At 40.3% G+C, this 17,534-nt stretch overlaps 1 pseudogene across 1 annotated transcript; it reads left to right on the forward strand.

The window, feature by feature from the left end:
• Positions 1-4,070: 4,070 nt before the first annotated feature.
• Positions 4,071-4,339, forward strand: LOC112636450 (annotated as a pseudogene). Its single transcript, XR_003122183.1, has one exon. The product of XR_003122183.1 is annotated as a 40S ribosomal protein S29 pseudogene (transcript).
• Positions 4,340-17,534: the final 13,195 nt, after the last annotated feature.

Here is a 17,534-nt window from a genome sequence, read left to right on the forward strand (position 1 = left end):
TCCTTACTACTACAATGTTTTTTAAATCTCATATGCAATTTATTTATTTACTTTTGTTTCTTTCCCTTCTGTCTAGCTGAAATTTTCCAGCCTTTGGTCAGCATCTCCCCATTTCTCCCGCCCAGCCTCTGGTAGCCACTGTTCTACTCTTTGCTCCAATGCGTTAGACATTTTTAGATTCCACATACACGTGACACCATGTGGTATTTTGCATTTCTTGTGCAATAACTTTTTTAGGAGTAAATTGTTGCTCTTTTAAAATAAAATTAATTAGCTTTCTGTGTACCTGTGACTAATTTTTCCCATATTTGTGAGCAATCTGAATGTCTCCATATGGTCTGGCAATTAGGTATTCCGTCAGTTCTTAGCACCTTCCCTCTTGGAGCCTCCTACCCTCAAACTTCATTCAGACAGGCTGCACCAGGCCATGCACACAGCTGTTGTTCAGGAACTTCCTTTCATTATTTTTATCTTAACCTTCCAAAGGCTTAAGAAAATGTTTGAGACATGAAAAACAATTTTGACTCCAATAATTGCAACTTATAAATAAACAAACAGCTAATAAAGTTGCATATTAGCATGTCAACCAGTTGATTGCAACTCAACACAACTGAACTCCACTTTTCCCTAAGCATCTCTCTGACTCTGATTCAATCTGCACGTGTAACTAGATCCTGAGACATCCCTGCAGATATCCACAAGGCAGTTCTTTCACATGGGTGATGCTGCTCTGGCAAACAGAAAGATCTGAATAGGTGGGCACCTATGCCCACAGAGAAGGTTAATCTCAAAGAGAAGTTTAACCCAATGGGAAGGTCAAGTTTTTGGAGTTATCTTCTTGCTATTCCCATATCTGACTCTGCTTCGTTTTCTCACTGGCCACTGTTACCAGTCTCACTCTTCTGGTGTAATAATCCACTGTGCATTTTCTAAGATTCTGGCTCATATCCTGGTTCTAACCTTTAACTCTCCTTCTTGGACAAGGGATTCTATAAATGACCTTGTGGGTTTCAGCTGTACTGACCAAAGTGGCCTTTAGCTCCTCCCTCCTGGGCTTAGCTCTTTCTCTGTCTCTGAGGGGAGACCAGATCTGGAATGTGATCTTTCCAGTTAGTTCATTTCACTGAGAATGATGTCACATGGAATTTGGGACACCTTCCCTTTGCTCCCCAGATGCATTCCCCACCCGACTCCACCCGACTCTCAGTCCTCGGAAGCAGATATGCATGCACTATGTCACCCAGCCCCTCTCGCCTTCTGCTTCCAGGTGGATTTGGCTGATGGGCGCTCTACAGGAGGTCTTCAGGCAGGGTCAGAGTGAGATTGGGTGACTCCTGTCAAGGTGAACTTTTATACAACTCTTTTGGCTTTGGAAGCTGTTCTCTGTCCTTACTGGCTAGCTATCTAGCTGTTTGTAGTGTTAACAGTAAAATAAAAGTCAGAAGCCTTGGTCTTTCTGTAGATGATCATGTAGCTTGTTGGACCCAGGAAGATCAGAAATGTCACATCCTTCTTGTAACTTAATTTTTAATTTGAGACTCCATTTTGCTGAGGATGCACACATATAATTTTAGTCAAATTGGTGTTCCTCCATTTTCTTTGAATTTGGATTTACTTTCTTGGGTTATTAGCTTGGGAATTAAAAAGTCTCAGGGTGATCTGCTCATAGTAGCCCTCGTTGAGCTGTCTGTCTTCAGTGGTCATTCTGTCAAGGACACTGCTAAGCCATCCCTTATTGTGACTTCCAGGTTCCTTTCAGGCCTGCCTCTGTTCCTCTAAACACGACACATCACCTTTCCTCCTTGAGACCTTGACCTTATTGTGGTGTTGTTCCTGGGAAGAAAAACAAATTTTTCCCTTGGCTGTTGATTATCTTAAACCTAGCTGGAGGTTCTGTTATTTTCTACCCAGAAAGGAGTAAGGTTTCTTTCTTAGGGACTTCTAAAATCTCAGCTCTCACCCCTTCCCCCTAGACTAAAATGTTCTTCCCCAGTTTGAGGGGTGGAGAATGGAAAACTCTGTTCCATCTCCTTCTGGATGCTTCTAAATCTATTATATTTGGCCTAAGTCATTTTTCTTCCCTTCAGAGCCTACAGTCTTTGGAAACTAAAAATCAAGAAGGAGTCTAGATGATCTAGGAAGGAATCTGGAAGAGATAGGAGGATCAAGAGACAGACTGGAGGGACACATGGGTTACTCTCTTAAATATTTCCTCCTTCTCCCACCCCACTCCTAACTGTGCTCTTTTGGGTCACATGAGGGAAAAATGCTAAGGAATGGTAAGAAATAATTGAATAGTCCACAACCCAGAAGGGAGAAACTGAGGGTAGAGAGGCTGGGGAAGAGAGGTTGAGGAAATGTTTCCTGGGAGATAGAGGGCTGGTGCTCAGCGCCATTGAAGGGCTACAAGAACCCTGGCCGCAAACATGTTCCCCAAGAATGAAGCCCTATGTCAGGACTGGATAAGACTGAGCCTTTTTCAGAGGCCAGGAATAAGTAGAAGCAAAAACAGGCCAGATGCAGTGGCTCACACCTGTAATCTCAGTACTTTGGAAAGCTGAGGCAAGAGGATTGCTTGGGCCCAGGAGTTTGAGACCAGCCTGGACAACATACAGAAACCCCATCTCCAAAAAATGTTTTTTAAAAATTAGCCAGATGTAGTGGATGCCTGTGGTCCCAGTTACTTAGGAGGCTGAGGTGGGAGGGGGATCGCTTGAACCTGGAAACTCAAGGCCACAGTGAGCCGTGATCGCGTCACTGCACTCCAGCCTGGGTGACAGGGAAAGACTCTGTCTCAAAAAAAAAAAAAAAAAAGAAAGAAAAGAAAACAGTCCCATGTGAACCCCAAAAGGTGAGAAGACAGGGTAGTTATCAGGTTTTAAGATTGGGCCCAGGACAATGGACAGGAACATAAACATTAATACTAACTTTTATGGGGGACTTATGATAGGCTAGGTACTAAGTGTTGCTCATTCAGTCCTTACAATAACCCAAGGAGGCACTATGTAGAATCATTTCCACTTTTTAAATAGAAAACTGAGAATGGAGAACTTGGTATCCTAATCAGGGTCACAGAGTAAGTTAGTGAAAGAATAGGATTTGACTGCCAGGTGCGGTGGCTCACACCTATAACTCCAGAACTTTGGGAGGCCACGGCAGGTGGATCACCTGAGGTCAGGAGTTCAAGACCAGCCTGGCCAACATGGTGAAACCCCATCTCTACTAAAAATACAAAAATTAGCCAGGCTTGGTGGTGCACGCCTGTAATCCCAGCTACTCAGGAGGCTGAGGCAGGAGAATAGCTTGAACCGGGGGAGGCAGAGGTTGCAGTAAGCCAAGATCATGCCATTGCACTCTAGCCTGGGTGACAAGAGTGAAACTGTCTCAAAAGAAAAAAAAAAGAATAAGGTTTGATTGCAGTTCTGTGTGCTACTAAACCTGGGTCTTAATTGTCTTGCCTTTGTGTTACCTGCTCTTACTCTCGCATCAGAGAAATGGGGTGGATGAGTAGTGACAGATTCAGCAGTGAGGTGATAGCAGTGATAATCAAGGATGATAATAAAAAATGTTAAAGGCTAACATCACTGATTTTATCCTATGTTCCATGAACTCCCCCGCCCTTGTACATATCTTCACTTCCTTGTATATTTTCAGAAGCAAAGACTAAGAGAGTTGATTAGTGGAGTGTCTTGCACAAAGCAAATTAAACAATTTCAGCTTCTCCTACTTCCCACAGTTGGAGTTCAATTAAATTAGTAGGTCTTCAGATGCTTGACATTGGGTGTACTAGAACTCTATTAAATTACTATAGACCTGTTCTTCAAAAGAACCTGTTAACTCGGATGTCAGTAAAATGGTGAAATAGATAGCCATAAGCTTTTGTATCCTCATAGAAACACTGAAAAACAAGCAAACCTGGTCAGAACCAACTTTGTCAGAACTTTGGAAAACAGTAAAAAATTCCCAGCAACAAAATGAATGCTAAATTTAAAAAATGGCAATTAAAAAACTGCTCCTGGCACTCAAGAAAATATCCATTGCTTTTACCTCATTGCACTCCTGAAAGCAAGATGGGTCACCAGCAGCTGTACTGGAGCCACCCGCGAAAATTCAACCAGGGTTCTCGCTCTTGTCGCGTCTGTTCAAACCTGCACGGTCTGATCCGGAAATAATGGCCTCAATATGTGCCACCAGTGTTTCCGTCAGTACGCAAAGGATATCGGTTTCATTAAGTTGGACTAAATGATCTTCCTTCAAAGGATTATCCAAGGCATCTACTCAATGAAAAACCATGATAGTTCTTTGTACATAAAATAAACATTTGAAAAAAAAAAAAAAAGAAAATATCCATCAAAACACAAGTTGATCATAAGCTAAGGAGCAGAGATTTTAGTGACCACACATGAAAATAAATAGTCTTTGCAAAAATTATTTGCAATAGTCATTAAAAGGATGACTACAGACTTCAACAATTAAGAAAAAACAGTAAACCCTGAGGAAGAAAGAGGATCTCATTTCCAGAGCTATCATACTATAATATTCAAATATTCAGCTTTCTGCATAAGAAATCACAAGGTATGCAAAGAAATAGGAAAGTATGGTTTATTCAAAAGAATAACATAAATTAAAAGAAACCATTTCTGAGGAAGACCAGACATTCAACATACTTGGCAAAGGTTTTAAATAACTGGCTTCAACAGACTCAGACAACAACAACAACAATGATAACAACAAAAAAACATGAACAAAGAATAAAGGAAATAAATAAATGAAATATTAAAACTTAGAATATCTAAAAAGACATTATTAAAAAGAACCAATCAGATATTCTGAAGGTAAAAAGTACAATAACTGAAATTCAAAATAATCTAGAAGTGTTCAACAGCAGATTTTAGTAGACAGACACAGGTATCAGTGAACTTGAAGATAGAATAATTGAAGATATCAAGCATGAGGAGAAAAAAAGAAGAAACATGAACAGAACCTAAGGAATATGTGGAACACCAACAGGCATGTGTGTGTGTGTATATATATATATATTTTACCGAAGTCCTAGAAAGAGATGACAAAAATAAAGGAGCAGAAAGGATATTTAAAGAAATAATGGCCAAAAACTTCCCAAGTCTGCTGAAAGACATGCATCTATATATTATAAAAGCTCAACAAACTGCAAGGAAAACTTGTCGTAGGAAAACTCCAAGGGACTCACACTGAGACATGTTATAATGAAACTGTTGAAAGTCAAAGAGTCTTGAAAGCAGCAGGAGAGAAGTGACTTATCCTATGCAAGGAATCGTCAACAAAATTAACATCCAATTTCTCATCAGAAACCATGGATGCCAAAGGGAGTGGAATGATATATTCAAAGTGCTGAAAGAAAAAAAACTCTGTCAATTGAGAATTCTAAATACAGCAAAACTTTCCATAAACATCAAGAGAGAAATTAAGACTTTCCCAGATAAAAAGATAAAGCTGAAGTTTTTTGTTTTTTTTTTTTTACCACTAGGCCTGTCCTACAAAAAAAGCCAAGGGGAGTCCTATGGATTGAAAAGAAAGGACACTAGGCATTCATCAAAAATGCATATAGAGCTGGGCGTGGTGGCTCATTCCTGTAATCCTGACACTTTGGGAGGCCAAGGCGGGCAGATCACCTGAGGTCAGGAGTTCGAGACCAGCCTGACCAACATGAAGAAACGCCATCACTACTAAAAATGCAAACTTAGCCAGGTGTGGTGGCACATGCCTGTAATCCCAGCTACTTGGGAGGCTGAGGCAGGAGAATTGCTTGAACCTGGGAGGTAGAGGTTGCAGTGAGCCGAGATCATGCCATTGCATTCCAGCCTGGGCAACAAGAGGGAAACTCTGTTTAAAAACAAACAAACGAACAAACAAACTAGATATGCATATAAAGAGATAAAGATCTCCAGTAAAGATAAATACACAGGCAAATATAAAAGCCACTATTTCCATATTATTAGTTTGTAAATCCACTTTTCAGTTCCTAGATGCTTTAAAACACAAATGCCTCCCAAAGTGGGAGGCCGAGACGGGCGGATCACGAGGTCAGGAGATCGAGACCATCCTGGCTAACACGGTGAAACCCCGCCTCAACTAAAAAATACAAAAAACTAGCTGGGCGAGGTGGCGGGCGCCTGTAGTTCCAGCTATACGGGAGGCTGAGGCAGGAGAATGGCGAAAACCTGGGAGGCGGAGCTTGCAGTGAGCTGAGATCTGGCCACTGCACTCCAGCCTGGGCACAGAGCAAGACTCCGTCTCAAAAAAAAAAAAAAAAACAAACGAACAAAAAAAAAAAAAACAAAAAAACACACACACACACACAAATGCATAGAAACTAATTAAAAATCTACATTCTTGGGCACATAATATATAAATGTAATTTGTGACAACGACATGTATAGGAGGAGAGTATTTGTATGCTATTAAAGTTAAGTTGCTATAAATTCAACTAGACTGTTACAAATTTAGGTTGTTAAATATAGTCATAATGGAAATCACAAAGAAAATATTTAAAAATCACACAGAAGGAAATAAGAATAGATTCAAAACATTTCACAAAAAAATCAACCAAACACAAAATAAGCAGTAATATAGAAAATGAGAGGCAAAAAATACATGAGACATACAGAAAACAAATAGAAAATGGTAGAAGTAAGTCCTTCCTTTTTTTTTTTCTTTGAGATGGAGTCTCACTTTATCACCCAGGCTGGAATGCAGTGGCGTGATCTCAGCTCACTGCAACCTCCACCACCCAGGTTCAAGTAATTCTCCTGCCTCAGTCCCGAGTAGCTGGGATTATAGGCATGTGCCACTGAGCCTGGCTAGTTTTTGTGTTTTTTAATAGAGATGGGGTTTCACCATGTTGGTCAGGCTGGACTCGAACCCCTGACCTCATGATCTGCCCACCTCGGCCTCCTGAAATGCTGGGATTACAGGCATGAACCACCATGCCCAGCCGAAGTAAGTCCTTCCTAATCATCAATGACTTTAATTTTAAATGGATTAAACTATCCAGTCAAAAGACATTGTCAGGGTAGTTTGAAAAACGTGATCTAGCTATATGCTATCTACAAGAGATTCACTTTAGTTCTAAAGACATAAATAGGCTGAAAATGAAAAGATGGAAAAAGATATTTTATTCAAATAGTAACCCAAAGAGAGGTGGATGTCTATATTAATATTAGGCAAAATAGGCTTAAAGTCAGAAACTTCTACAAGAGACAAAAAAGAGTATTATATATCAACAAAAGGCAAAATTCATTAAAAAGCCTAACAATTATAAACATATATGAACCAAACAAAAAAGCCCCAAAATATAGGAATTAGACACTGACAGACTCAAAGGGATAAATAGATTGTTCTAAAATGAGAGTTGGAAACTTCTACTATTTTCAATTGTGGATAGAACATCTAGACAGAAGAGCAGTAGGAAAACAGAGGGCTTGAACAACATAATAAGCTAATTAGACCTACAGATAAATATAGAACCTTCCACTTCCAAACAGAAGAATATACATTCATCTCAAGTGTGCATGGAACATTTTCCAGAAGAGACCACATGTAAGGCCACAAAATGAGTCTCAACAAATTTTAAAAAATTAAAACCACACCAAGTATCTTTTCAGACAACAATGGCATAAAGATAGAAATCAATAACAGAAGGAATATTGGAAACTTCATAGACATGTGGAAATTGAACAATATACTTTTAAATAACCAATGGATCAAATAATAAATCACTGAGAAAATTAAAACATACTTAGAGATAAATGCAAAGAAAAACAAAACACACAAAAATTATGGGATGCATCAAAAGCAGTGCTCAGAGGGAGACTTACAGCCGTAAATTCCCATTAAAAAAGAAGAAAAATCTCAAATCCATAACCCAAACAAAAGAAAACAAAGCATACAAAAATTATGGGATGCAGCAAAAGCAGCGCTCAGAGGAAACTTCCCATTAATAAAGAAGGAAGATAAAAAATCCATAACCTAACTTTACACTTTGAGGGACTAGAAAAACAAACTAAAATCAAAGCTAGCAGAAGAAAAGAAATATTGAATATTCAAGCACAGATTATAGAAATAGGGAATAGGCTGGGTGGGGTGGCTCACTCCTGTAATCCCAGCACTTTGGGAGGTCAGGGCGGGTGGATCACTTGAGGCCAGGAATTCAAGACCAGCCTGGCCAACATGGTGAAACCCCATCTCTACTTAAAGAGTCAGAGAAGAGAGAATAAAAGGCAATATAAATGATCAATGAAATCAACTGTTGGTTCTTTGAAAGAACAATAGAACAACAAACCTCTAGCAAGATGAGAGAGGCGGGAGGGAAAGAGGAGAGGGAGACAGAGTGAGAGAGAGACAGAGACAGAGAGAGAGAGAGCAAGAGAGAGAGGACACAACTAAAATAGAAAATGAGAGTGGGGACATTATTACTGACCTTAATAAAAAAGAAATAAAAGAGTACTATGCACGACTGTATACAAATTAGATAACTTAGCTGAAAGGGAAAAATTCCTAGAAAGATACAAAATTACAAAATTTGACTCAAGAAAAAAATTTAAATTCTGGACAGACTTATAACTAAAAAACCTCACAACCAAGAAGTCCTAGGACCTGTTGGCTTCATTTGTGAGTTCTACCAAAGAGGAATGAATTAATACCAATCATTTGAAAATGCTTCCAAAACATAGATGAGGAGGTAGCACTTCCTACTTGATTCTATGAAAACAGCATTACCCTGACACTAAAGTCAAATAAAGACATCAAATGACATGAAAGTTATAGACCAATATACGCTATTAATATAGATGAAAAGGCATAAATAAAATAATAGCAAAGTGAACCTAACAGCATATTAAAAGGATTATACACCATGCATAAGTGGGATTTATCCGAGGAATGCAAGGGTGGTTCAACATAAGAAAAATGATCAGTGTAATACATCATATGGACAGCAAAAAGGAAAAAGAAAAATGCATGACTATCTCAGTTCATATAGAAAAGTAATCTGAGAAAATCCAGTATCCTTTCACTATAAAAACACTCAGAAAACTAAGAAGAGAAGAAAATTTGTTAATATTTTAAATGACATTTATTAAAAACCCACAGATAGCATCATACTCAATGGTGAAAGACTAAAAGCTTTCTCTGTAAGATCAGAAACAAGATAAAGATGCTCACTTTTACCACTGCTATTCAGCATTATACTGGAAGTTCTAGCCAGATAATTAGACAAGAAAAAGAAATAAAATACATTCAACTTGGGAAGTAAGAAGTAAAACTATTTCTATTCACAGCTAATATGGTCATATGAGTAGAAAACACATAAATATCTAGGCATAAGCTCAACCCATAAGGATCATTTGTTTCTGTCCACCAGCAATAAACAATTCAAAAAGGAACTGAGGAAACAATTTTATATAAAATAGCATCTGAAAGAATAAAATACTTAGGAATAAATTCAACCAAGGAAGTGAAAAACGTGTACACTGAAAATTATGAAACATTGCTTAAAGAAATTAAAAAAGATCTAAATAAATGGAAAGACATTCCATGTTCATGGATAGAAAGACAATATTGTTAAGATGTCAATACTCTTAAAAGCAATCTACAAATTCAATGCAAGCTCTATCAAAATCAAACAGACTTTTTGTTTTTGTTGTTACAGAAATGAAAAAAACCATGTCTCAAATTCATATAGAATTGCATGGGACTCTGCATAGCCAAAACAAACTTGCAAAAGAAGAGTAAAGTTACAGGTTTCATACTTCTCAATTTCAAAACTTATTACAAAGCTACAGTAACCAAAACAATGTGGCACTTGCATAAGAATAGACATAATAGGCTGGGTGTGGTGGCTCATGCCTGTAATCCCAGCACTTTGGGAGGCCAAGGAGGGTGGATAACCCAAGATCAGGAGTTCAAGACCAGCCTGTCCAACATAGCAAAACCCTGTCTCTACTAAACACAGAAAAAAATTAGCCAGTCATGGTGGTGGGTGCTTGTAATCCCAGTTACTCGGGAGGCTGAGGCAGGAGAATTGCTTGAACCTGGGAGGCAGAGGTTGCAGTGAGCCGAGATCACGCCACTGCACTCCAGCCTGGGCAAGAAAAGCAAGACTCCATCTCAAAAAAAAAAAAAAAAAGAGAGAGAGAGAGAGAAAAGACATAATAGACCAGTGGAATATAATTTAGAGCCCAGAAATAAACTCATACATCTATGGGCAATTGAATTTTGATAAGAGTGGCAAGTCTCATCAATGAGAACAGAATAGTTTCTTAAACAAATAGTATTGGTATAATTAGATTTCAAAATGCAGAGTAATGAAGTTGGACTTCTACTTTCATATACAAATATACTCCACCATAGAGAAAAAATAACAAAATTATATTAACAATCGAAATCTAAGTGCTCAAGTCCTTAAAAGAAAACATAGGGATAGATCTTCATGACTGTGTAATTGGCAAGGAATTCTTAGAACACCAAAAGCATGAACAACAAAAGATAAAGTGGATAAATTAGTTTTCATCAAAATTAAAAACTTGTTCACCAAAGGATATTATCAATAAAGTAAAATGACAAACTACACAATGAGAGAGAATATTTTCAAATCATATATCTGATAAGAGTTTTTAAGGAAAAAATTATGTATGACACTCTTAAAGGTGGAAATGCAGACTTTATTCAAGGGTGCCATGGAGATAAGTACAGGGAGCTCTGCCACAGGGTCTTGCGGTGGGAGAGACAGACTGGATTCAATTCTGACTCCAGCAAAGACAAGTGGGAATTTATAACCAAGGAACAGGGTTGAGGTCAGTGGATGGAAAACGATTGAGAGGAAATATCAAGTATATGGGGCTTCTGGTTAAACTGACTTAGCAGGATCTTTTTCTCAAACTAGATTCCACAAGGACAGAGAGGGAGTGCAAGGTCAGGCTTAGTCAGAAAGGACTTAGGAACCTGATTAAAGTTTTGGTGAAAGGAGAAAATTTTTGTCAGAGTTTACTATTCAGAATTTGTAAAAAACTGTTACAACTTAACAGCAGATACATGAATGACCAATAAGCACAAAACAAAGATGCTCAACATCATTAGTCATTAGGAAATTACATGTCAAAATTACTTCTCACCCACTAGCATGGCTATGATGTTAAAAAAAAAAAAAAAGGAAAATAACAAATGTTACTGAATACATGGAGAAATTGGAGCCCTTGCTCATTCTTGGTAGAAATGTAAAATGATGAAGCCTCTGTGGATATTTGGTGATTCCTCAAAAAGCTAAACATAGAATTACTCTATGACTCAGCAATTCTGCTCCAAGGTATATACCCCGAAGAAATGAAAACAGAAACTCAGATCTTATACCCCAATTTTCTTTTCCTTTTCTTTCTTTTCTTTTTTTTTTTTTTGAGACGGAGTTTCACTCTTGTTGCCCAGGCTGGAGTGCAATGGTGCAATATCAGCTCACCGTTACCTCTGCCTCCCGGGTTCAAGTGATTCTCCTGTGGGTTCAAGTGATTCTCCTGCCTCAGCCTCCCAAGTAGCTGAGATTACAGGCAGGCACCACCACGCTTGGCTAATTTTGTATTTTTAGTAGAGATGGAGTTTCTCCAGGTTGGTTAGGCTGGTCTCGAACTCTCAACCTCAGCCTGATCTGCCTACCTTGGCCTCCTGAAGTGCTGGGATTACAGATGTGAGCCACCATGCCCTGCCTATACCCCAATTTTCATTGCATCACTACTTTCAATAGGCAAAAAAGATGGAAACAACCTAAATGTCCATCAAGAGATGACTGTATAAGCTAAGTGTGTTATCTACGTTGAATATTATTTACTCATAAAAAGGAATAAACTTCTGATACATGTTACAATGTGGATGAAACCTTGAAAACATGCTAAGGGAAATAAGTCAGACGCAAAAGGACACATATTGTCAGATGACTCCACTTATATGAAATATCTTGAATAGGTAAATTCATGGGAACGGAAAGTAGCTTAGAGGTTACCAGAGGCAGGGGGTCGGTGAGAATGGAGAGTTACTGCTTCATGGTTAAAAAGTTTCACTTTTTGGCCGGGCGCGGTGGCTCAAGCCTGTAATCCCAGCACTTTGGGAGGCCGAGACGGGCGGATCACGAGGTCAGGAGATCGAGACCATCCTGGCTAACACGGTGAAACCCCCTCTCTACTAAAAAATACAAAAACTAGCCGGGCGAAGTGGCGGGCGCCTGTGGTCCCAGCTACTCGGGAGGCTGAGGCAGGAGAATGGCGTGAACCCGGGAGGCGGAGCTTGCAGTGAGCTGAGATCCGGCCACCGCACTCCAGCCTGGGCGACAGAGCCAGACTCCGTCTCAAAAAAAAAAAAAAAAAAAAAGTTTCACTTTTTAACTTTCACTCTAAGCTACTTTCCGTTCTGTACCCTAGAACTTAAAGTATAATAATAATAATAAAAAAAATAAAAAAAAGTTTCTTTTGGATGGGGGAGCGGGGGTGTGTGTGATACAAAGTTTTAGAAATATAGGCTGGGCATGGTGGCTCACACCTGTAATCCCAGCATTTTCAGAGGCTGAGGCAGATGGATCACCGGAGATCAGGAGTTAGAGACCGGCCTGGCCAACATGGTGAAACCCGTCTCCACTAAAAACACAAAAATTAGCTAGGATGGTAGTACGCGCCTGCAATCCCAGCTATTCAGAAGGCTGAAACAGGAGAATTGCTTGAACCAGGGAGGCAGAGGTTGCAGTGAGCCAAGATCACGCCTCTGCATTCCAGCTCGGATGATGGAGTGAGACTTGGTCTCTAAATAAATAAATAAATAAATAAATAAAATAAACGTTAATGTTTGCACAACATTGTGCATGTAATTAATGCCACCAAATCGTACAATTAACAATGGTGAAAATGGTACATGTTACGTTACATATATTTTACCACAATTCGTAACATTTAAACATTTAAAAAAAAAGTTCTGTCCTGAGTGCTGCTGGCTGCTTCTCCAGCATATAATCAGTCCATCACTCCTTCCCAGAACATTTTCTTTCTTTCTTTCTTTCTTTATTATTATTATTATACTTTAAGTTGTAGGGTACATGTGCATAACGTGCAGGTGTGTTACATATGTATACTTGTGCCATGTTGGTGCGCTACACCCATCAACTCGTCATTTACATCAGGTATAACTCCCAATGCAATCCCTCCCCCCTCCCCACTCCCCACCATAGGCCCTGGTGTGTGATGTTCCCCTTCCCAAGTCCAAGTGATCTCATTGTTCAGTTCCCACCTATGAGTGAGAACATGCGGTGTTTGGTTTTCTGTTCTTGTGATAGTTTGCTAAGAATGATGGTTTCCAGCTGCATCCATGTCCCTACAAAGGACACAAACTCATCCGTTTTTATGGCTGCATAGTATTCCATGCTGTATATGTGCCACATTTTCTTAATCCAGTCTGTCACTGATGGACATTTGGGTTGATTCCAAGTCTTTGCTATTGTGAATAGTGCCGCAATAAACATACGTGTGCATGTGTCTTTATAGCAGCAGGATTTATAATCCTTTGGGTATATACCCAGTAATGGGATGGCTGGGTCATATGATACATCTAGTTCTAGATCCTGGAGGAATCGCCATACAGTTTTCCATAATGGTTGAACTAGTTTACAATCCCACCAACAGTGTAAAAGTGTTCCTATTTCTCCACATCCTCTCCAGCACCTGTTGTTTCCTGACTGTTTAATGACTGCCATTCTAACTGGTGTGAGATGGTATCTCATTGTGGTTTTGATTTGCATTTCTCTGATGGCCAGTGATGATGAGCATTTTTTCATGTGTCTGTTGCCTGTATGAATGTCTTCTTTTGAGAAATGTCTGTTCATATCCTTTGCCCACTTTTTGATGGGGTTGTTTGTTTTTTTCTTGTAAATTTGTTTGAGTTCTTTGTAGGTTCTCTTCCTAGAACATTTTCTATTTGGTTCAGGAATGTAACCCTCCTGAGTGTATTCTGTAAACAGCACACAGGGCTGGACCCAGGTAAAGCGCCGTCCAATCATGACTGTCCTATCCCTTGCCTGTGACTGGCCTAAAAAGCCAAGTTAAAGCCCATCAAGGCACAGGATTTGTTGTGGTCTGTTATTGGTCCAGGAGTGGTCACAAAGCCTAAGTAGCCCAGTTAAACTGATACGAAAAATGTTTGTTGTTAAAGGTTCATTTTTTCTCCCCTTTCCTCCTGATGAACACGGGAAGGGGTACCTTTCCTGACTCAATGCTTCCTAATGGACACACGCACGGGGGTGGGGGTGGAGTAGTCCAATAAGAGTGAATAATCTCGTCCCTTCTCTTCCTCTGCTGCCCACTGTCCGTGTTGTGAAAGCAACCCAGGCATTCCTGGATTTGACCTGTGGGTTCCTTTATATGCCCTACTCTGCCCAAGCCAGGGGAAGGTTTAACTCGAGGCTTCTGTCAGGGAGCTCCCTCTTGCCTTCCATCCCTGAGACTGGGACCTGTTGCCGCTGTGGAAGGCGAGTACCTCCTACCTGGAGCCTTGGGCTTTTTCCCAGCATAGCTTCAAGCCAGCGTCCTTGAAAAGTAAGTCACAGGTGCTTCCTGACTTCGGGGAACTTGCCTGCTCATTTTTTATGACACGGAAGAATAAAATGCAGAGGGAGAAAACAGAGGGGTACCAGCTCTGTTGTTCTTACAACCTCATTTCCTAAGTACCAGAATACAGGCCTCTGTTGAGCTTCCTGCTGTGTGATTGATTCTCAGTGACTCATTCCCCAGTGGGTCCCTCTTTCAGGAGACAGGCCGGCGGGGGGTCTGTCTGGGTGTGCTTATCCGCACATTTGTTTGATTCTTCTTTTGTTCTGTCTTCTCGGTGGAGGAAATGGCAAGGGGGCTCACACCTGCTTTCTGTCTCAGCACCTCTTAGTCCACTGATGTTCTAGTGAGCAATGGAATCGCCACTCGTTATTCTCACCCTGTCATCAATGGCTTCCCAGAGGAAAGGGGGTCTTATCCAATAAGTGATGCAGGGACAACTGGGTAATCATATGAAAAAAAAAAAATTAAAACCAGAACCATAATTTCACTGTACCTCAAAATAAATTCCAGATGAATGAGAGTGTTAAAACAGGAGAAAAAATACAACCATGAAATTACACACAGAAACTATGCAATATACTTGAACACTCTGGCAAAATGGACACATTTTTTGAAGATTAGAAAGTGTTATAATAGAGGGAAGAAGAAATAGAAAACGCTAACATTCCAATAGACAATAAATAAATAGAAAGGATAGTTTAATCTTTCTTCCCCACTAAAAAGACCCGAATCCAGATAATTTGTGAGCTCTACTAAACTATCAATAAAGAGATATTTCTTATCTTATTCTAGTTATTCCAAGAAGCAGAAAAGGATATCAAATTGCTCAGCTCATAGTTTAACCAGTATTCCAAAACTGTATAGGAATAGAAGAAAATCATAGGCTCTTTTCACCTTTTAGAATAGAGGTAAAAACAATAACCACACCGGGCGCGGTGGCTCATGCCTGTAATCCCAGCACTGTGGGAGGCCGAGGCAGGCGGATCAGCTGAGGTCGGGAGTTCGAGGCCAGCCTGACCAACATGGAGAAACCCCATCTCTACTAAAAATACAAAATTAGCCAGGCGTGGTGGCACATGCCTGAATCCCAGCTACTCGGGAGGCTGAGGCAGGAGAATCGCTTGAGCCTGGAAGGTGGAGGTTGCAGTGAGCCAAGATCGCGCCATTGCACTCCAGCCTAGGCAACAATAATAATAATAAAAAATAAATAAAAATAATAATCTCAATAATAATAATAATGACAATAACTAAATGCAACAAGCATTAACAAGTTCATTTATCTTGCCCAAAGAAGGTTTATCTCAAGAGGATAAGGATGGTCCAACATTAAAAAAAATCAATAAAATTATGTCAATATATGCAGAATAAAATGGGTAAAGTTCAATGCCTCATTATTTTCTAATTAAAAATGTATCGATGAGTAATATACTTAACAGAAAAATATACAAATCCTAAGTGTAGAGCTTAATTAGTCCTCATAACCTGGAAGCATGCAGGCACCCATCCCCCATAACCCTAAATATCACCCTGTATCCTCTCTAGTCACCAACCCTTACCTCTGACAAGGGCAGCCACTATCTTGATTTCAAATCAGCAGAGCAAAGATTTATTATTCAATAAATGGTACTGGGATAATTGAGTAGCCATGTGAAAAAAAAAAAATGAAGTTGACCTCATAGATCGGTTTAGTCTGTCTGCACTTTATATAAACAGAGTCAGACCGTGTGCTCGCTTTGTGTCCGACTTCTTCCTTGCGACATTAGATCCATCCACGTCATCCACGTTGTTGGCAGTAGTTTAGTTCGCCCATTCTTATTGCAGGGTAGTATTCCATTCTGAGAGTACAAGGCATTTCATTTACCCATTTGGACAATTTGATGATGCGGGTTGTTTTCAGTGTGGGACTATTAAGAATGATGCTACTGTGAATATTTTTGTACATGTCTGTTGGTAAGCTTACATATGCATTCTGATGTGTGTACCCAGGAGTGGAACTGTGGTGGCAGCGGATGCAGATTCGGCTTTTATACAGGCTGCCAAGCAGTTTTCCAAAGTTACTGCTTTTTTTTGTTAGACGGAGTCTGGCTCTGTTGACCAGGCTGGAGTGCAGTGGCACCATCTTGGTTCACTGCAACCTCCGCCTCCTGGGTTCAAGTGATTCTCCTGTCTCAGCCTCTGGAGTAGCTGGGATTACAGGTGCCCGCCACCACGCCTGGCTACTTTTAGTATTTTTAGCAGAGATGGGGTTCTGCCATGTTGGCCAGGTTGGTCTCAAACCCCTGACCTCAGGTGATCCGCCTGCCTTGGCTGGCCTCCCAAAATGCTGGGATTATAGACGTGAGCCACTGTGCCTGGCTAAAGTGATTGTCTTAAGTCAAAAATAAGGGTGTGAAGCAGACCTGGAGAAGAGCATTCACATACACGGGATTTATTAAGGGTGTGCCTTCAGGAAATGGGCAAGGTAGTGGACAAGCAGTACAGACAAAAGGAAGAATCTAAGTAAGGGTATGATTTAAGGCAAAGTCCCGTGGAGGAGAGCATTGTAGATCTCACAGGAGAACTTGGGAATGTAAATCATGCCTCGGAGTTGTCCAGCTGGGGCAAGGGTGCTAGGCTTTCTTACCTCTTCTCCTGCCAGTCACGGGTGGAGGGCTGCCCATGGCGGGTGTACACTCATGCATTGCTGGCTTCCTGCTCGTGTGTGCAAAGCAGTCCTAGATGCATGAAGCCCATCCTTTGGAAAAGAGTTGCTCCTGTGGGAAGCTGGGGTTAAGAGCACCGTGAAACTGGGGAGAGGCATGCTGGAAAGGGGTTGAAGGTTCTGGGTGAGAACTGCTGTGGACGGAGTGATTTTGCCCCTCACAATTCACGTGTTGAAACCTTATCTTCCAACGTGATGATATTAAGTAAGAAGTGGTATCT

Source organism: Theropithecus gelada, chromosome 12 (genome assembly GCF_003255815.1).
Source record: "Theropithecus gelada isolate Dixy chromosome 12, Tgel_1.0, whole genome shotgun sequence".
NCBI lineage: Eukaryota > Metazoa > Chordata > Mammalia > Primates > Cercopithecidae > Theropithecus > Theropithecus gelada.